This window comes from Dipteris shenzhenensis, chromosome 31, assembly GCF_047967505.1.
Source record: "Dipteris shenzhenensis isolate YYH24624 ecotype China chromosome 31, Dip_SZ_1.0, whole genome shotgun sequence".
Lineage (NCBI taxonomy): Eukaryota > Viridiplantae > Streptophyta > Polypodiopsida > Gleicheniales > Dipteridaceae > Dipteris > Dipteris shenzhenensis.
The window spans coordinates 6,724,627-6,747,138 of NC_141626.1; the positions used below are offsets into that span (position 1 = coordinate 6,724,627).

General features: G+C 41.9%; 1 pseudogene; it reads left to right on the forward strand.

Annotated features, from left to right (window-relative positions):
- The first annotated feature begins 13,533 nt into the window (after positions 1-13,533).
- Positions 13,534-16,373, forward strand: LOC147880961 (receptor-like protein kinase FERONIA pseudogene; annotated as a pseudogene).
- The last annotated feature ends 6,139 nt before the right edge of the window (positions 16,374-22,512 follow it).

Consider the following 22,512-nt stretch of genomic DNA (forward strand, 5'->3'; position numbering starts at 1 on the left):
GCTCATTACCGTGGGACTATGATTTCTTGAGCATACCTTATGCAGATCACTCTGGTTGCAGTTTGAGCAGTGTGCGCTCATTCGTGGTGTGCATTGGGTTGCAGTGGATGATTTATAGGCCATTTGGATGCATTGCGGTCCTTATTGGATGCGCTGATAGGCTCAAATTGCCTTATGGGATGCTATTTTTTATGGACACTTTGCACAAGGATGCTATTTTATGCTGAGGGACAGCTTTGATACATTGCAGGTGATGCTGATAGTGCTATGCTCTCTTGGATGAGATATTATTGATGCATATGCCAGTGGACGGTGTTTATGCTTGAGTCATTTGGCACTTATTGGCATTTTCTTTTGGGCCAGATTTGCTCATATGGATGCATAGTATATGCACATGAGTCGATGCTTTGAGCTTTGATTTTTTGTGATATTTCACTCTATTGTGGCATACACATTTGGGTGCACCTGGTATTTGGTGTAATTCTCTCTTGCAGGCACTAGCATTTGGGATTTTGCTTTATTTCCATTATGGCATCCTCTTCCATGTCTGAAAAGGAGTTTTTCAGCATTAAAAAGTTTGATGGGACAAACTTTTCTTTGTGGAAAGAACAAATAAGGGATGTGCTTATTCAAAAGAAGCAGATTAAACCCTTGGCAGGGATTGAAGCTAAGCCTGCAAATATGTCTGAGGATGATTGGAATGAGTTGGATGCATTAGCAAAGTCTACTATTAGACTTCATCTTGCAGAGTTAGTTTATTTCACACTAGTAAATGAGCAGACTATGGAAGATTTGTGGAAGAAACTGTGTACCACTTATGAGAAGGAAACTGCCTCTAATAAAGTTTACCTCATGAAGAGGTTGTTTGAGCTGCAGATGAAGGAAGGGGTCTCCATTGCTTCTCACTTGAATGAATTCAATATTATTTTCAGCCAGCTTCAGGCTCAGAAAATGAATTTTGATGCGGAGACTAAGGCAATATTTCTCTTATGTTCATTGCCATCCTCATGGGATACCTTCCGTACAGCTGTCAGTAACTCTGCACCTGGTGGAGTACTGAAATTTGATGATGTTGTGGGTAGCTTGTTGGTCGAGGAGATTAGACGGAAGTCTATGGATGGCAACAAGCAGGATGCAGCCTTAAATGTGCAAAGGGGTAGATCACAGTTCAGGGGGAAGTCCCACGAAAGAGGGAAGTCTTGTAGCAAATCTAGGGCACGAAACATTGAGTGTTACCACTGTGGCAAGAAGGGCCATATGAAAAAGGATTGGTACAAGCTGAAAAGAGAGCAAAAGGATAAGAAAAAGAATGCAAATTGGGGTGCAAATCAAAAGGAAGAGAGTCCAAGGGAGGACAAAGGAAAAGTGAAGATCGAGGAGATCAATGCAGTCACACATGATAGTGACAATGATGTTCTCTTCATGTCTACTTTATCTGCAGAGTTGCTTACCACTTCAGATGATGCATATTCCCAAGATTGGATTTTGGATTCTAGTGCTTCATTCCATGTTACTCCCCATAGGGAATGGTTTTCCACTTATGATAGTGGAAAGACAGGTTGTGTGCATCTTGGAAATGACTATGCATGTGACATAGTGGGAGCAGGTGACATAAAGTTTTCTTTTGCAAATGGGTCTGCATTTGTTTTGAAACATGTGAGACATGTGCCTAAGCTGACCAAGAGTCTTATTTCAGTGGGTCAGCTAGATGATGCTGGTTTTCACACCACTTTTGGCTTTCAAAATTGGAAAATTCAGAAGGGCTCTATGCTTTTGGCCAGGGGTGCCAAGTGTGGGACTTTGTATCCCTTACATGTATCAGGGGTATTTGATCATGTTGTTGCAATAACCGAGCAGCCAAGCACTTCTTTGTGGCATTGCAGGTTGGGGCACATGAGACAGAATGGAATGAAACTCTTATGCCATTTGGGTTATGTACCGCATTTGAGTTTCTCTGATTTTGAATTTTGTGAGCATTGTCTCTATGGGAAGCAGACTAAATCAGCCCATAAAAGAAGGGGAAAGAAAGAGTTTGAAAAGCTTGATTTGGTGCATTCAGATGTATGCGGTCCCATGCCTACACGGTCATTAGGCGGGGCTGAATACTATGTGACATTCATTGATGATGCAACTAGGAAAGTGTGGGCTTATGCTATAGCTCGAAAGAGTGATGTGTTCCAGGTATTTCAGAAATGGCTGGCCTTGGTTGAGAATCAGTCAGGTAGAACGCTTAAATGCCTATGGACTGACAATGGTGGAGAGTATCTCTCTCATGACTTTTAGCATTTCTGTGATACACGTGGGATTAAGAGGGAGCTCACATCCCCTCGTACTCCAGAGCAAAATCCAGTTGCAGAAAAGATGAACCGTACCATTCAAGAAAGGTTGCAATGCATGCTTTCCAATGCAAGTCTTTCTGGTGGTTTTTGGGCTGAGGCAATGAAGACTGCAATGCATGTGATCAATAGATCACCTAGTAAGAGTTTGGATGGTGGTATTCCTAAAGAGGCATGGAGTGGCAAGAAGCCCTCTTACTCTCATTTGCGTATATTTGGGTGTGAGGCATATGCACATGTGCCAAAAGAGCTTCGAAAGAAGCTAGATACTAAGTCTAGGAAATGCATCTTTCTAGGTTATGGTGAAATGGAGAGATGGGCTATCGTCTCTGGGATCCAGAAGCAAAGAAGATCATACGCAGCCATGATGTGGTCTTCAATGAGAAGAAGATGCATAAGGCACCCATGAGGGATGTGGAAATGAGGAGAATCACTTTCCAGGATGTGAATCCACTTGCATATGTTGATAGACAGCAAGCTGTCCATGCACCAAATGTGCAAGAAATGGTACAACCAAGTACTCCCACAGGTATACAATCAAGGGTAGATGATGGATCATCTATTGGTGGAAATGATGAGCCAAATGTGGCTGATATGCAAGTGGGACAGGAAGCTGAAATGCCCTTGAGAAGATCATCTAGAGTGTCTAGACTGCCTGATAGGTTTGTTCCAGGAGTAGACTATGTGATGCTTACTAATTCCACCCATCCACCATCCTCTAAAAGATGGTGTGAAGGGTTGCCATCCTAGTTGGCTAAATAGGAGGGACGGGCTTGGACACTAACACAAAAGATTTGTGTCTGGCCCATGAAGGCTGCCCCCACTCCATGGCCAACTCCTCCAACCACTACATGCTTGGCGATACACCAATCACACTTTGGTGACATAATTTGAGAGATTGATGACTGCTGATTGGTGTGAACCACCACATAAGACAACCATCCTCTAACTCCATTTCCTCCTCCATGGGTGGGAAGGTATAGGGAATTGGCCTCAAGAGTCGACTCGCAGGAGGAAACCGAGGCCACTGGCAAAGGCCCAATTTTCGATCGAGATCGACAACAACTGGGGCTAATTTTTGACTATCGAGGGATCGGGGAGGCAAATGGGGGCTCGTCAATGTTGGATTTGTCTATTTGGCGGTGGTTGGGTCGCACAATGTGTGTCTTATTGGCAGGTGGCTGGATCTCTACCAAGGGCGGCATCATTAGATCCTCCATGGATCTAAGGGCTTCAACGTGGCATAATTCGCATGATTTAAATGGGCTTATGTTCATTGAAGGGTTGTAAATTGGTGCAGCTTGCGAGCCGTTGATTATCATTGCCACCATTATTAGCCAATTGATTTTATCGAGTGTACATAATGGATCCAGTCAATCTCTTGAGCACAGGGCTGTGTATGTAAGACTGTGTTCGAATTCCTATCGGGGAGAAAGCGACCTTGTCCCATTTTAAGCCCTTGTGCTCTCTGAATTGTTCGTGCTGCAGCTGGTTGGATTGGGAATTGTCGACGATGAGTGAGGATTGTTTTTTTAGAAGGACCAATTTGTATTTCTCTTGTGGCTCTTAATACTGGTGTCCATTGCAATTAATAGTTGTTGTATATGCATGGAAATTACTTTGTCTTGTTTCTTTTGTTATTTAAATAGAATCCATATGATGTCATCATTTTGATGTGTGGACATGCTCATGAAAACACGATCTGCACCGTTAACTATTCCATCTTGCTAATTAATGTTTCTCGAGCATAATTCAACTAACATCCCTTCTTTAATTTTTATAGTTGTTCTTAAGCCATCTGTTGCTTTAGGGTTTTCTAATACTTTATATGAAATGTGGAATGTATCAATTGCTTTGATATTATACTCTTTGTCATGTGGTCTTGTGGTGGTGGATGAAAGCAGGGCTTGTTGATGTATTTAATCTATTCCAAATTGTGTGTATAGGTTTTGAAACAGTTGAGTGCTTCTATGAAGTCGCAATTGTTTTGTCGCATTGGTTGTTTGAGCTCCTAATATTGTGGTTTTGTTAGCCAGTATGTGTCCATTAATGTTTGTGATGACTCTTTCTCTGGTTTGAACACTCAACTATCTCGTATCGGTTTGGCCTAATAGAAATCCCCACAGTAAATGATGTCGATGCCTCCAAAGTATTCTGCATGATTTCTTTTGAATGTATGCATGTGAAGGTCTACAAAATCTAAAGTGTGTATGCCAACCAATGCGATCTCATTGAACACAATGAGTTGCACTTGTTCATAGAGATGGATGAGCGTGTCTAGTTTTTCCCTAGCCAAGCATGTCAGGTTCTTCATTTGTAGTGGCAAATGCAATGCAGAATGAATGGTAATCCCGTTTATGTTGTAGGCAACTTTTCCAATGTAAGCTAACATTAGTACATGTAGTAATTCATAATCTATGTTTTGGATTGTCTGGTTGTAAAATCGTAGCAAACCTTGTACCATGAGCTACAAAAGATATGTTTTTCCTGTTCCAACTCAATCTGTTAGGAATAAGTGTATTTTTTCTACTAGTTTGATTCTTTTTTGTATCATAACATCAACGAACAGTTGTCTTTGTTCAGAGTTTAGCGATTGAATCATTTTGAAGTATTCATCATTTTGCATGAGTATTTGTTTTTTAATAGGAATGATCAATTTGTCGTTTAACGTTTTCCAATGTTTTGTTTTCACGTCTAATGTGATGTCGTATTTGGGAAAGTCGTGCTTCTGTGGCATGATTTTCAGTTGTTGTATTGCCATTATTGTCAATCAATAGATTATCGCTTGCATTTGTTGGTTGATCGTTGTCGTTATCTTTTGTATATAAAGTCTTGTTTTGTGTAATGGTTTGATATCGAGAGTGGTAAGCTTCTTCCCAAGATCCATGTATTAATTATTCATGGTCCTCATTGTTTTTGAGAGGATAGTACAATAATAATTTTTCATGGTAATAATTGTTTGGATCTTTTGCTATGTTGAATTTTATAAATCTTATGATTCTTGGTTTTTTTCTTTTTTTGATTGTGTTGTCTTTTTGGTCATACTCTGCAACAAATGTTGTGAGGCAAATATTGTTCATATTTTCTCTTTGTTTGTAGTTTCTATCATAGTTTGACATGTAATTTATGTTGATTTGATGGGAAGCTATTGTTTTCTTTTAATAATGAGGGCTCTATTTTGTTGTTTGTTTGTATTTATGAAGTAAAAGTTCTTGTTGTTTTGTGTAACGATAAAGATAAAGTAATAAAAGATGCTAACTGTGCACTCATTTGTTATGCATGCAAGAATGTATTGCCCATGGCTTGTAATGTCATGTGTGCTTTTGTTATCTATTGTGCACGTCTTCATTGTTTGTTGGAGGCTTGTTGTTTTTGTGATGTATGAAATACAATATGTTGTAGTAGTTGAGTATGGATCCATAATGTATTGTATATCCATGTTTGATTTCCATAAGAAACTCATTTCATGATTGAAAGCATTTGTGAAAATGCCTTTCGGTTGTCTTCTTAAGAATAGAGTTGGTTTTGATATTGACAAACGTAGTGCTAGTATATATGTTGGTATATCCACTCCAATATTGTTTATCCATTCAGCAAATGTCAACTATTAGTCAGGTTCTATGTAGTCCATGTTTGCAGAAATGGTTTGGTATGTTTGTTTGGAACTCTGCATCATGTTTTGTTATAGAGGTTCTAGTATCATCGTTTCATGCAGTGGAGGATTTGGATAGTGGAATCTACAGTCTTTTTTTTTTTTGCACAAGTAAATGTGTGTTTGTTTGTTTGGATGTCTTTAATATTTGCTGGCAATAGGCTCTTGTCACATGTTATGTATTTGCCGATGATTTGTTCACTTTCATGATTACTATATGCAGGTGCATGTTGTACCCATAAATCCCATGTTCATGCTAGATTCCTCTGTTTTGAAATTATGTGACAAAGAAGTAGTCCATTACATTTCCAAGTAATTGTTTGTCTTTCATTATCAAATTTAGGAATTGTTGAAGTTTGTGTGTATACTATCTTGCACATGTCATTGGATTGTCTCTTATCAATTCTCTTAATTCCGTGGTTGAGTTTTTGTGTTCTGGATATGTTTTGTTGTTGTTTGAATATGTTTGTTGTAGACATTTTGTCAAAGGTTCCCATAGTCTCTTTGCACATGATAGTGTTATAAAGAAGGTTGGATGGCCCAATCGTCTCATCATTGCAAACGCATCTTTCTTGAGTTTCTCTTTATGATCCAAGGAAGTGCGTAGGTTCTCAAAGTCTCTGTATCCAATTGTAGATTTCAAAATGGCTTCAATATTGGTGTCATTCATGACATCCTTTGCCTATATTATTTTATTTTGTAGTGCTCCTTTATGCAAACGAACCCAAATCGATTGCATCACTTGGTTGATTAAAACTTTGATTGACTTGAAGAATAGATTTGATATATTTTGTAAGAAATGAAGGGATGTGTTGTTAATTTCCACTTTACAATGTCTTGGTATGTTAGCTTTGCATTTCCAATTTGTCTTTCATGGCTGAAGAAGAGTGTTGGAAAGTCTAGTTCTTCACTAGTATGCTTGTCTTGAAACAAACACAATGGTTTATTGTCTTCACAAGGAGCAACATACCTGATGTTAGTTTCATAATCTATGACTTGCTCAGCCGTAATAAGATTATTAATTAGTGTGTCCGTATAGGTGTCGTCATTATGTTCCTCATCAGCTTCATTGCTATTGTTTTCTTCTTCTATAGTTTGGTCATTATGTATTATTTGTTGTAAATGTTTAGCCCATTGGTTGTTAATTTCGACATTGTTAGCTCTTTAAAGTGGTGTTTGAATGAGTGTGTGTAGCGCTCGCATTAAAACATTCGGACGAACTTTCCCGAGGAGGTATGTGCTCTTATATTGTAGTTTTTCTTGATTCCGAGTATTATGGATGACTCATCATTAATGAATCGTGGCAAGATGTGCTGCACTTTACTTGTGTTGGACACAACATTGGCAATGCTACCTTGCACTCCATATTGTCCACCATGTGATAGTTCTCTGATTTGAGTAAATGCTATTCTGGGGGCAACCAATCGTTCTTCAATATCAGTTAGAATTGTTACAGCAAATGTTGCAATATTTCATCAAATTTGGAGGGGGACAAAATATTTTGGCAATGTATTTGCACATATGGCTTTTTTACATTCTATGCGAATACATTGTGCTTTTTCCTAAAATGGTGTGCTGCACTATCTTTTGGCCATTACTCAAGCGTGCGTGTCTTCTTTAACATTTATTGTTTGTTTTCAAACATTCACAAGATATGCACCATGCGTTGGAGTATCTTCAATTGCATTGATGTATGCACGTACATACTTTGTAGGATTTCTGAATGTTTTTGAATACTTTGCTAATGTTGTACAATCATTTGTTGTAGTGCATGTTTTCTTTTTTTTATTGTTGAAGATGTTTCTGAAGTTAGATTCGCGGCTTTGCTTGTGTCATTTTTAAAATGCAGCGATGATGGTCCATCCTCTCATTGTGGCCATTATTTTGGTTGTTAGACTCATGTGTCGATATTGGAATTGTAATTTGGATTCTTTTTTTAAAGGTTTGAGATTTTGCGTCTAGTAGTATCACGACGTATTAATGTTGAAGGAAATTGTTCACACAAGGTATGCACTACATCATTTGTTGAAATGAAGATGCTTTTTTTAACAATGTGCTCCAATCCAGTCACCATGGCTTCTGTCCAACGAATGTTCTCCTTTTTGATTGGTTGCGCTATAGCTACGAAGGTAAACATTTCAAGGTGGTTTATAACAAGCTGTATTTGTTTTGGTTATTTTAGGAGCTTCATGGGTACTGAAGTATCGTAGTCTATTTCATCACAGGCATGATATGTTTTGAATTCAAAACCAAAAATGTTGAACAAAATGTGTTATAAGGATAGATATTCCACACAACAGTGACAACCATCATGTAGCAATCCTTCAAAGTGTTGTTTAGTATTGTTGATGTGCGAGTAAAGTTGCTTGAAAGGTACGATTGAAAGAATTGTTGTCCCCATTTGTCATGTCTGAATGTAGTTGTTTGTAGTAATTTCTTCCCTTCAAAGTAAACCATCTTTTTCAGGGTTGCAGGCATGATATGAAATTGCAACATATAAGATATACATGTGAATACACACTTGTTTTGCGGATAAAGCTCATAGAAGGAGGTGTCAATGTGTATTTCTTTTAAATTATTGGAGATGCTCATTTGTGAGTACAGATTTTCCAAAGCTCGTGCTTTAGGAGAAGTTCAATTTGAATATGTTGATGTTTTGGAAGTAGGAACTATGCCATTACTTGCTTGGGTCTCGGTGTTAGCGCTAATGGGTTGCCGTAGGCTGTGCAATGGATGCAGCCACTAATGTGTCCGTGTTGTTAGTTTGTATGGTGTGATGCATTTACAGTCCATTTGTTAAAATGATTGTTTTTCATCTCTTATGTTGTGCACAATGTAGAGAGTACTTCAGTCGTGGTTGCAATTGCAAAGTTGTGCATGTGAATTGATTTTACTTGTAGGCATACATTTTGAAAGCATGCAATAAGGTATGAGAGGAGTGGCTCAAGAATTGATTTGTCTATCACAATAGTATTGAGATGTTGTAGAATGTGCGCATGAAGCAAGAGAGTAGGTCGCTAGCATTGTGGAATGAAGGAAGAGAGTTTGTCACAAATATTGTGAGATGGCTTTTGCAGGCGTACCACGAATGTGTGCAATATGTTTCGGATTCTGCATGAAATTACTAAAGTGAAATGATCAATTGTTATGAGCATGCTATCTGAAGATAACATGTTAACGAATTTAAATTTGGAAACGTATATGTTCTTTGCAACAAAATGAGGATTTTCTACTTAAAATATGTAACCACACAAGATTTCTATGAGCCATGAGTTTAGACTAAAGCATATGTTTGATTAGATAGAGTGACATTTTCAGTTACATCTTATACATAAATTTGCCTTGGAGTGCAAATAGAATACTCTAGTTGAAGCATATAACAATATGTACTAGAAGCAGGGGGGATGTTAATGTAATTGTATAATTATACGTTGCAAGTGGTTTTATGTTTGGCTATTTTTCCCTGCACACGTTCCATCATGAAACGCATGTGCCGTTCTTGAATTTTGAGTTCCAGAATACTGTACAAGAATCATATTGTTAGCAACACCTTTGTAAATGTGCTATGAGTATGCAAAATACGTTTTTATTTTAGTATTAAGTAATTGTAATATGCTATGAGCAAACTTTAATTGGAAAACATGTGCTTGATCTTTTTTTCATGTTATCAAAGTACAACGTCGTACTTAAACTATGGAGTGACACAACATGCACAATAATTCCACATGCATGAGGTTTTAATTTATTTTAACATACTGAGGCATCCAACAAGTTAAAAACAAAGAAGGCACATAAGTATTAAGTTTGCATGGTTAGTTTAATTAATGTTGTATGAATGAAATATTACACTTGAAGTGTGTAATAAAATGAAGTACTTTGAACTTACACGGGAATAAACTTCGTATACTTACACTAATTAATACCATTATCACTAATGAGTAAGCACTTATTGAAACGTCTAACTTCTCAAAATGCGTGAAAGTCACGAGTACGAAGTGTCTATAATTAGATCATTTAATATTATATAAATGGACCATTACAATTAAAGCGTCGAACATGATAAAACACTTACAAGTCGTACAAGAATGAACTTTATATATTTACTATTAATTCTAAAACAGGTAGAATGTGCAACTTTTCCCTATGTACAATTTTCTTTTTTTTTTCCAAAAAAATAAGGCATATTTACAAAAGGACATGTAATGTCCTTCTCTCGAAGGCAAAGCACTCTACTATGAAGCACTAAGACTCCAATCTTCTTTGAAAGAAACGAAGACGACCGGTCCTGTGTTGTACAGTGGATGAAAACATGCTAAACATACGACAGTTTATTGTACAAGAGAAAAGCAAGATGGTAAACTCGAAAACCATTAAAAACCGCATTATACTGTAGTAGAACTATGGTGAAGGGATTGGCTAAGCAGTAACATTTCGCAAAGGAATAAATCCTGCGACCGCACCATGCATGTTAACTAGAAATCTGCCTTCAATCTTCATGTCAAAAAGTTTGGACTTCAGATACTGTGTATTTTCTTCAAGAAAGGATGAGGTAAATCCAACACCTTGTCCACCCACATGTCCTTCAAGGTAATGTCTATAGTTGCACCATCCAAACTTGTAATAATGCCTTTCACTTTGGGAATTTTCTCCACAATTGTAACTCGGTTACAGGTCAAACAACGAGCCACAATATTGTCCTTTGAAAAATTTCCCTCTTTGCAAAAAGTGCATATGGGCTCATACAATGTTGAGTTGATTTTGACAATACTAAGGACACCACTCACCTTCATGCAAAATGGTGTTAAAGTGAATTACCAATAGCATGAGTTGGGTTTACAGAACACTGCAAAGGTTGCAGACTAGTCAAACTTACTCGGTTACCAAAACTGATTTATTGAATATGTCGATGGAAAACACGTGCCAACCATGCATAGATGGAGGGAATTCGAGCCGGAACCAAAATAGTTAGATCCAACATATTCAGTGTGATAGGCTGCCTGTTCTTCTTCACCCCAACATTCCTTAGTATGAAATGACAAAAACCAAAGGCCTTGAATCTTTATATAATCTTAACATAATTAGAACGCCTGTTGCTCCAAAATGTGAGGTGTTAAAAAAAAACAGAAAAGAATTTTGGTTGTGTAAGAACAAAAGAGAGGCCATGAATAAGTTTATGTAGGTTGGTTGGAAGGGACATAGTCGTAATAAATTAATACCATTATTAATTCCTTCATGTCCTCGCCATCACCAACAATCAGTTCATCCATCTGACGGATTGAGCTCCTAAGCTTGGTAGCATAAAATTTAGAACAATATCTCGATCATCTACTCTCAGAAGAACAAAGAGGCCGCACATCAATAAGAAGACATGGTCACTAGGAAACCTGTTCGGTATAAATAAAAAACAAGGCAATGACTCTGAGTCAGACAAAGCATTCCTGACCTCTGTAAGAGGAATGCTTCATGAGCTCTAGTGCATCAGAGATGAAGGCCTCATTAGAAATTTCATGAACGCCATCCACGTTCGACCGAAGTTTATTAACAATATCGTTTATCAAAATAAAAGGATCACCTCCCACATATTCTGCCGTGTCCATCTCACAAGTGCTCCCCATACTAGCCCAAGCGATTTCTTTCGAACTTTGTATGCTCCAACTGTACACACACAATTTCACACTACTATGATTGCATGACATAGATACGAATCTAGTGCACGCATGCGACCTTTTATAGGTGAACAAAGATCAACGAAATACGAAAATAGCACATGCTGAAGCCAAGAACCGAATTTGTGACACGATTCATAGGAGACCACTCAAACACAGACACCAAACCCTCGGGAAGGCCCTTTTTCTCTTTCCCTCCACACCGACATGTGAGTTGCTGGAAGATCAACAAAATTCGAAAATAGCACATGCTGAAGCCAAGAACCGAATTCGTGACATGGAGGTGACATGATTCACAGGAGACCATACAAACACAGACACCAAATCCTTTAGAAGGCCCTTTTTCTCTTCCCCTCCACACTGACATGCAAGATTAGCAACTTGCATGTCGGAGTGTCTGGGAGTACTAGCAAGAGACCGCGAATAGAAGTATCCACAAGAGAGAAGCTTCATGAAGCAACACAAACACCTTGGAGTGTCTAAGGAGTACTAGCGAGAGACCGCCAATAGAAGTGACCACAAGAAACGGGTAGCACGAATGATCTCTACAAGAAATGGGTAGCGCGAATGATCTCCACAATCCACAAAAACCTCACAAATGATGCCCCCACAACCCTAAAAATACGAACCCTAAACTAACCTAACCATCACGCTAACCTGACACAACCACCTTTTCCTAACCGAGCCCGCAAATTCAAAACAATCTAAGACTGTTGCGGAACAATCTTATATTGATACCTTTCAATCGGAGCCAGTAGATCAAGGGATGAGATCAGGGGGAAAGGCGCTTGAATCCGGACCTTTGATTTGCAAGTGGGAAATCCAAGCCATCTAAAATGCGCTTCAATCGTAGCCCTCCAAAATGTGCTTCAATCTTCACCCTCCATTAGGCGCCTCCGTCTCATCCATTGATCTTGGACTTGAATCAAGGGCCCATATTAAAACCCACCTTTCCCCACTTAATGAGGCCTAACCAAAGTCAAAATTTTCCTTTCGGAGCCCACCAAAGTGCAGTGTGTGAAGACCATGATTCGGGGGATGTGCGATTAAGCTTGGAGTGTGTGAATGATAGAGGTACTCTAGATAGTGCGAGGTAGGCTGGATTGACGAGGGAAGCCTTTAATTTGGGGATTCAAAAGATGAAGAGGCCGAAAGGCACTTAACGTAGGACGCGGAAATGCACATGGGCGAGGCCGCCGCGAGGGGTGTGTGCTGGCGTGGTGGTGATGGGCACGTTGTCAGGGGCTTGAAGCTCACAGCCTAGGTAGTCGGTACTTACTCGGGCCTCACAGCGAGGTTACAGGCTGGTACCCTCTCAGATCTGAAGAGATCTCTTCACGGAGAGAGAGCGAGAGAGAGAGTTCCAAGTTCGGGCGTCTCTTGAGAGTTGAGACTTGTGTTGCGTAGTGGGTTGTGCGCGAGTGTGCTGCGAAGAAAGAAGCAGACGCAGTGATCGGACAGAAGGAAGAACACTGAACAGGGACATGTAGCCAAGGTTACTTACTCGGGCCTCGCTACGTAGTCAGTCTCATGTGTGCCGAAAGGACCCTTAAGTTCCAAGTTCCGGCGTCGTTGGTCTAGTTCTTGTGGTGTAGTTGTGCGAAGAAAGGAGGAGCAGCGGCGTTGAAAGGTGGAGGAGAAGACAGAGTGTTAGTTCTTGGGTTGTAGAAAGGAGCAGGCTCAGTGTGGAAAGGTGAGAGAGAAGAGAGAAGAAATGCAGGTGGAGGAGGTGGGAGTCAGGGGAGCGGAGGAGAAGAGGGAGCAAGGAGCGAAGGGGGGGGCGAGGGGGAAGCTGGTGGAGGAGGAGGAGAGGGGGGAAGCAGCTGGAGGAGGGGAGATGGCGAGGGGGAGGAGGGGAAGAGAGGAGGTGATGGCGGGGAGGAGGAGGAGGATGGAGGCAGGGGCGATGGTGGCGGTGGCGATGGCGTTGTTGTGGTTTGGGAAGGCAGCCGAGGCGGCGGGCGGCACGGTGTTCAGAATCAGTTGCGGGGCGACGGGCACCTCGACGGACGAACAAGGACGGACTTGGACGGGCGACGCCAGCTCCTCCGCCGGTAATAGCTACCTAAATCTCAACACCGCCAAAGATGTGGCGGCCACGACCGCCATCCAGAGCGCCAATCTCCCCAGCTCCGTCCCTTACCTTAGCGCACGTATCTTCACCAACCCCGCCACCTACTCCTTTCCGGTGGCCGCCCCCGGCCGCTACTGGATCCGCCTCTATTTCTACCCCTTCGCCTTCCAATCCTACCTCCCCTCCTCCGCCATCTTATCCGTCCAAACCGCCAACTTCAACCTCCTCACCAACGTCTCCCTCCAATCGGATCTCGACGACCTTAACCTCGCTTTCATCTTCAAGGAATTCTCCGTCAACGTATCTTCCGCTTTTCTGTCGCTCACCTTCGTCCCCGGTAGCGCCCCCGGCGCTTTCGCCATGGTTAACGGCATCGAAATCGTTTCCATGCCCGACGATCTCTTCCAATCCTCGCTCGATTCCGTCGGCCTCGGAACTTCCGTCCCCTACCCCATCCCCTTCACCTCCCTCGAAACTGTTTTCCGCCTCAACGTCGGTGGCCAGCCCGTCCTCGCCACCTCCGACCCCCTCAGCCGCGCCTGGTTCACCGACTCCCTTTACATCCCCGGCCAATCCCAGGGTATGTCCGGTTCCGTCGATAATTCCATCTCTTATGCCACCCTCCCCAACTACACCGCCCCTGCTTCCGTCTACCAGTCCGCTCGTTCCATGACCAGCGACAACAGCATCAACCTGCAGTTCAACCTCACCTGGAACTTCTCCGTCGATCCCAACTTCACTTACTACATCCGCTTGCATTTCTGCGAGCTCGTCTACTCTAAGATCAACATGCGCGTCTTCGACATCTTTATCAACGGCGAGACTGCCTTCCCGGCCTACGACGTCGTTGCGATCTCCGGCGGTGAGTTTCATGCTACTGTTCTCGATTTCGCTCTCATTCTTCAGGGTGCAGACTCCACCATCACCGTCGACCTCCATCCCAACATAACCTCCAAGCCTAGTTACTACAATGCCATCCTCAACGGCTTGGAGATCTTCAAGATGAACGACTCTAACGGGAACCTTCAAGGACCTCCTCCCACGCCGTTGCTACTGGCAATGCCTGCCTCACAAACCGCGGCGGCGTCCCCTGCTTCCGCCTCCAGCAACAAAATGCCCATCATCGGTGGAATCGCAGGGTCTGTGGCTGCGTTGGCTGCGTTAAGTATCCTTTTCCTTTGCTTCCGGAACCGGAAGAAGAACTGGGAGGGCGGTCGATCTCCGTCGTGGCTCCCTCTGCCGCTTCACGGAGGCAACTCGCAGTCCATGGTCAGCAAGCTTTCTACGACATCTCGCAAGAGTGGAACCGGTAGCTACGTGTCCTCTGCGCCCTCGAATCTCTGTCGCTTCTTCTCTTTCGCGGAAATCTTGGAAATCACCAACAACTTCGACGAAGCTCGTGTCCTGGGAGTGGGAGGCTTCGGAAAGGTATACAAAGGAGTACTCGAAGACGGAACCGAGGTTGCTGTAAAGAGAGGAAATCCATGTTCGGAGCAAGGGGTGACGGAATTCCAGACGGAAATCGAACTGTTGTCGAAGCTCCGGCATCGCCATCTCGTCTCGCTCATCGGTTTCTGTGAAGAGCACTCGGAGATGATCCTTGTCTACGATTACATGTCGAACGGTCCATTGCGAGGTCATCTGTATGGTGCTGGTCTTCCGCCTCTCTCTTGGAAACAGAGGTTGGAGATCTGTATCGGAGCAGCCCGGGGTCTCCACTACCTGCACACCGGTGCTGCTCACGGAATCATCCATCGAGACGTGAAGACCACGAACATCCTTCTCGACGAGAATTTTGTTGCCAAAGTCGCCGACTTTGGGCTCTCCAAGACAGGTCCAACTCTCGATCACACTCACGTGAGCACAGCTGTGAAAGGCAGCTTCGGCTATCTCGACCCCGAGTACTTCCGCAGACAACAACTCACAGAGAAGTCGGACGTGTATTCTTTCGGCGTAGTGTTGCTAGAGGCTCTGTGTGCAAGGCCAGCCATTAATCCGACGCTTCCGAGAGAGCAGGTGAACATGGCAGAGTGGGCGATGCACTGGCAGAAGAAGGGGATGATCGAGCAGATAATAGATCCGTTTCTCGTGGGCAGGGTCAGCAAAGAGTCGCTCAAGAAATTCGCCGAGACTTCTGAGAAGTGTCTGGCCGAATCGGGGCTTGATAGGCCGGCAATGGGGGATATCCTGTGGAACTTGGAGTATGCGCTGCAGCTACACGAGACATCGGCAGAGAAAGAGATGGATAACAGCAACCCGCGCGTGAAGGAGATGCCTCTGAAAGCGTTTTCAGAGGTGGAGCTTCCGGATGTTAGCGCAGGGAAGGTGGATATCAGCACGGGAAACACGCACAGCGGTGTATTCAGTGAAAGCTCAGACGATGCCACTGCTAGTGCTGTCTTCTCGCAGCTTGTCAATCCGCAAGGAAGATAAAATAGCTCATCAGTTGTCCTGGTTCGAATTGGCAGCTTCTTTCCCATCCACATTCTTTCTTCTTCTCTAAGTTGTTTTCTTCCTCTCGATCGAGCTCTGTTCTCATGCAAGGCGAGGGTCTCCTCTTCCTAAAATCGAATTTCCTTGGAGAGGTGCTTAGGCTGTACCTGCATGATGATGGAGCTTGCATCTTGTGCTCAATAGTTAACAATTCCGAATACATCTCCCGAGTCAACACAACATAAGCGGCTCCTCCTACTTTTCCTTCCCTTACGATAGGCATGTGCAGGTGATGACCCCTCGGTCGAAGGGGCATGAGGGGACGGCTCGGTAGTAGGTCTAGCCGTTGGTGTAGGAGAAGGAATGGTTGAGGTCCTCTGAGATAGCAGAGAGAAGAATTTTGTTGCCTCCTCATCGGTCATTTGCGCTACAAACTCGTCGGGACTCCTGACAAAGCCATGTGCTGCTAGCAAAGGAGTTCCCCGAGGTGTAGTTGCAATGCTAGGTCCGAGAGGAGTCGGACCAGGAGTAGTCGTAGTGCTATGTCCGAGAGGAGTCGGACAAGGGGTAGTCCCTCAGGTGCCGCTTGAGAAGAATCAAAGTCCTCTGGAGCATAGAGATCGTGATGTCTTCTCTTGCGAGGTTGTCCGTACTCGTCGGACGTGCGACGTGATCCCATATCTAACATAGACACAAACACGAAAACAAAAAATAAAAATAAGCATAGGCATAGACAAATACATATGCTTATGATCGAAAGAGGAAAATGAGACATGCTCATGAGAGAGGGAAAAGAGGAAAAATTGGGAGGGAAAGTGAAAAAGAGATTGAAAGAGGGAGACATATGCTCATGCTTATGCTTATGCATGAGCATAAGAGAAAGAGACATATGCTTATGCTTATGCATGAGCATGAAAGAGGGGAAAGAGGGAAGAAAAGAGGGAGACATATGCTCAAGAGAGAAAAGAGGGGAAAGAGGGGGGAAAGAGGGAAAAGAGGGAGACATATGCATAAGAGGAGACATATGCTCATGCATAAGCATAAGCATGAGCATAAGAGAAGAAGACATATGCTCATGCTTATGCTTATGCATGAGCATAAGAGCATGAGCATGAAAGAGGAAAAAGAGGGGAAGAGAGAAGAAGAGGGAAAGAAAAGAGAGATTGGAAGAGGGGAAAGAGGGGGGAAAGAGAGAAGAGGGAAAGGAAAGAGGGAAACATATGCTCATGCTTATGCTCATGTCTCCTTCTCTTATGCATAAGCATGAGCATATGTCTCCTCTTATGCTTATGCTTATGCTTATGCATAAGAGGAGACATATGCTCATGCATAAGCATAAGCATAAGAGAATGAGACATATGCTCATGCTTATGCTTATGCATGAGCATAAGAGAGAAGACATATGCTCATGCTTATGCTTATGCATGAGCATAAAAGCATGAGCATGAAAGAAGGGAAAGAGATTGAAAGAGGGGAAAGTGGGAAAGAAAGAGAGAAGAAGAGGGAAAGGAAAGAGGAAAAAAGAGACATATGTTCATGCACAAGCATAAGTATAAGCATAAGCATATGTCTCTTATGCTCATCCATAAGCATAAGCATGAGCATATGTCTCCTTTTCTTATGCTTATGCTCATGCTTGTGCATAAGAGAAAAAGATATATGCTCATGCTTATGCTCATGCTTATGCTTATGCATGAGCATAAGAGCATGAGCATGAAAGAGAGGAAAGAGTGGGGAAAAGAGGGGAAGAGAGAAGAAGAGGGAAATGAAAGAGCGATTGGAAGAGGGGAAAGAGGGGGGGAAAGAGAGAAGAAGAGGGAAAGGAAAGAGGAAAAAAGAGACATATGCATGAGCATATGTCTCCTTCTCTTATGATTATGCTTATGCATGAGCATAAGAGCATGAGTATGGAAGAGGGGAAAGAGATTGGAAAGAAAGAGAGAAGAAGAGAAAAAGGAAAGAGGAAAAAAGAGACATATGCTCATGCATAAGCATAAGCATAAGCATGAGCATGAAAGAGGGAAAAGAAGAAAAAGAGGGGAAGAGAGAAGAAGAGGAAAATGAAAGAGAGATTGGAAGAGGAGAAAGAGGGAGGAAAAGAGAGAAGAAGAGGGAAAGGAAAGAGGGAAAAAGAGACATGCTCATGCGCCACTACATGAGCATATGTCTTCTTCTCTTATGCTCATGCTTAAGCATAAGCATGAGCATATGTCTCATTCTCATTCTCTTATGCTTAAGAGAATGAGACATATGCTCATGCTTATGCTTATGCATAAGCATAAGAGAAGGAAATATATGCTCATGCTTATGCTTATGCTTATGCTTATGCATGAGCATATGTCTCTTTTTCCCTCTTTCTTTTTCCTCTTCTTTTCTCTTTCTTTCCCTCTTTCCCCTCTCCCAATCTCTTTCCCCTCTTTCATGCTTGACCATATGTCTCTTTTTCCCTCTTTCTTTTTTTCTCTTCTTTTCTCTTTCTTTCCCTCTTTTCCCTCTTCCAATCTCTTTCCCCTCTTTCATGCTCATGCATAAGCATAAGCATAAGCATGAGCATATATCTCTTATGCTCATGCATAAGCATAAGCATAAGCATGAGCATGAAAGAGGGGAAAGAGGTTGGAGGAGGGGAAAGAGGGGGGAAAATAAAGAAGAAGAGGGAAAAGAAAGAGGGAAAAAGAGGGGGAAAGAGATTGAAAGATTGAAGGAGAAGGAGAAGGAAAGGAGGGACAAAGAGATTAAAAGAGGGGAAAAAAAGAAGAGGGGAAAAGAGATTGAAAGATGAAAAAAAGAAGAGAAGGAAAGGAGGGAAAAAGAGATTGAAAGAGGGGGAAAAAGAGATTGAAAGAGGGGGAAAAAGAAGAGGGGAAAAGAGATTGAAAGAGGGAAAAAAGAAGAGGGAAAAAGAAGAGAGAAGAGGAGAGAAGAGGGAAAGAAGAGGGAAGAGAGGGGAAGAGAGGGTTCCTATGCCCATCACTGCAGCTAGCGCTCAATGCGCTAGTTGCAGGCCAATGCAAATAACAAAAATAATAAAAGGAAAAAAGAGGAAGCACTTTTTACCTGGAATAGTACATCCCGCTTGGTGTTTTGTGGACTGGTCCTACAAAAGAGAGGAAACATACCATTTGAAATAACTAGTTAGAGGAAGGAGGAGTTTAAAGAAACAATTTCTTAAAGAGATTGGATTGACGAGACAAGGAGAAAGCGAAGGAAGAGAAATACAAAAAAGACTAGATGAGGTGAGTCTTCTTTCTTTCACAAAATCTTGTTTTTTGGCTTTAATCCTTTGAAATCAAGCATGAAAACTAGCACATAGCCTTAGCAATACAAGGAGAAACATCCTTCAATACTCACGAAACGAAATCTCACAAAAAAAGAACCTACATTGTTCAAAGAAACTCACCTTCTTGAAAAACTTCTTTTCAAGAAAAGAAAGAGGAAGAAGGGTGGAGAGGGAGCACAAGTGTTAGGAGAGGGATGAGGTGTGGTGAGGAGTGAAGAATAGAGTGGGAGGTCGTCGAAAATAGGTGGGAGGAGAGATTGTAGCTTACAATAGAGATTGCTAAAGAAAGCGTCGTGTGAGATTCGGGTTTTAACCCACAGCGTCGCTATATAGCGACGCTGGTCAATCGCTATATAGTGACGCTTTTAATTAATAGTGATAAAAAGCATCGCTATATATGTTTGAATTGTGCTAGGTTGCTCTAGAAGATGTTGCTTGCACCAAATACCATGACCGCATCAAGAGATGAAGTGAAAAAGATGCTAACAACGGTGGGTATGGATTATGATACCATCCATGCTTGCCATAATGATTGTATTCTCTTTCATCGTGAGCATGGAGATTTGGCTAGTTGTCCGAAGTGTGGGAAACAATGATATAGAGATGACTTGCAGAGGGTGAGCAGATACCAGTAAAGGTCTTGAGACACTTTCCCATCATTGCAAGAATACAACACATGTTCCGATGCAAATCCACCGATGCAAATCCATAAGGGAGTTGATGACATGGCATGCATCTCATCGGTCCACTGATGACACATTGAGGCTTCCTGCAGATTGTGCAGCTTGGAAGCACGTAGACAATCAGTGGCTAGACTTTGCGAGGGAGCCACACAACTTACATCTTGGGCTCGCCATGAACGGCATGAATCCTTTCAGATTACGCTCGACATCTTGGTCGACATGGCCCATAGTCATGGTGAATTACAATATCCCACCATGGCTAACAATAAAAAAGGGACACCTCATGCTTGCACTACTTGTGCCAGGGAAGTACAAGGTAAAAAATATGGACGTGTACATGGCACCTTTGATAGAGGAGTTACAGATATTATGGAGAGGAGTGCAGGTCTTTGATATTTCTAGAGCTCCTAGGCATACCAATGATATTTTGGTCAGGGGTATCTTGATGTGGACCATGCATGACTACGTTATCTCTAAGCAGTTCGAACATTTTCCTCAAATGTTCCATGTGATTTTTCGAAACATTAGGGGAGGTTTGAGGTCTCAAAAGGGCCTCATAAGGAATAGATTAAGGAAGAGATTAAGTTAAGCAAAAGTGACCTACTATGGTAACCCAAGGGTATAAGGGACCCTTGGTATTTACTAAGCTGACATGGTTCATCTTGGCCCTTGGATGGAGGATGGATTAAGGGCCTAGGATGCCTTGTATGGGGCCAAGGTTGACTTTAGTGGCCTCCAAATCTGACAAGGGGAAGGTCTAATAAAGAGGGATAATGCGCTTCATTGTAGGCCATTAGATCTATTCAAGAACTATGGTGGAGATGGAGATGCTTCGTGAAGGGCTAGGATTGAGAGGTGCTTCATGGAGGGTGGAGATCACAAGATCAAGATGGATGGACAAGATTGAAGCACCAGATTGGATGGCTCAGATTGAAGCGTCTCTTTCTCTCACCTCCTCCCTTGGATCCATGCTTGATCTATGGCCCATATTAAAGCACCTTTTGCATTCATCCCCTCCCTTGGATCCATCCCTTGGTCTATGGCTTAGATTGAAGCGCTTTTTTCTCTCATACCATCCCTTGGATCCACCCCTTGATCATGGCCTAGATTTAAGCACACTTTCCTCTCATCCCCTCCCTTGGATCTACCCCTTGATCTAATGGCTAGGAATGATTTGAATGTGACCCTTGGATTGGAGACTAGATCAATGGCTAGGAGTGAGGACCATGGGTCTAGACCATGGATGAGAGGTCTCTCCACCCATAAATGCATAACATGTCCTTTTGTACACCTCAATGTACCATTGTCCCACACAAATGAGAACTCTCATTGGTACACCTCAAATCTCTCTCTAATTCCTTGAAATTAGGAAACACTAATTGGAGGCCCTTTTGAAATCCTAAATCTCCCCTAATGCTTATTTTAGTATAGATAAGAATATCACCTAAGAACAATATAGCTAATTTTCATTAAGTATGACCTCAAGGCACTATTCATAAGTGTCATACAAGTTGTTGGGAGCATTTGTTAAACCAATTGGCATTATTTTAAACTGATAATGCCCATACCTAGTATGAAATGATGTCTTAAAGGACATACTCTGTCCTAATTTGCATTTGGTGATATCTCGATCTTAAGTCAATTTTAGTAAAATATTTTGTCCCTTGCAACTTATCAAAAAGCTCATCAATGCTAGGCATATGATACTTATTTTTTATTATGATTTTACATAGGCTCGACAATCTATGCACGTGCATAGTACCATATTTTTTCTTTACCAGTAAAATTAGTGAAGACCAAGGTGAGCTAGTTGGTTGACTTTGTTCCTTTCTAAGATATTCAACTGATTGTCTTTCGACCTCATGTTCTTTCATTTGACTAATTCAATATGGGGGTTTACAAACAGACATGGAACCAAGAATTATGTCTATCTTATGATCTACTTCTCTCTAAGGGGGTAAACCATAAGAGAAATAAGACAAAAAAACATATTTAAATTCAATCGCTAAATCATGAAAAAAAGATTTATAATAGAAATAAGTCACCAATAAAAGTAAGTCCATAGAGATATACCTTGCATTCTTATTGTTGTAGAAGTCATTCTATTTCCATCAAACAAATAAGGGGAGATTGGGGACTTCATGTTCTCCCTAAATTTGGAAGACTATACCATTTTTCTAAAAATTGATGGAGTTATTTATATAACTCTGCTGCAAGCCATGCCTAAGAGTATAGAACTATTCTTGACCAAGAGCAATACCAAGAACAATACCAAGAACTATTTTTGGGGCCTTGGTATTGCTCTTGGTCAAGAATAGTTATATACTCTTAGGCATGGCCTGTAGCAGAGTTATTTAAATAACTCCATCATTTTGGGGTCTTTTGCAT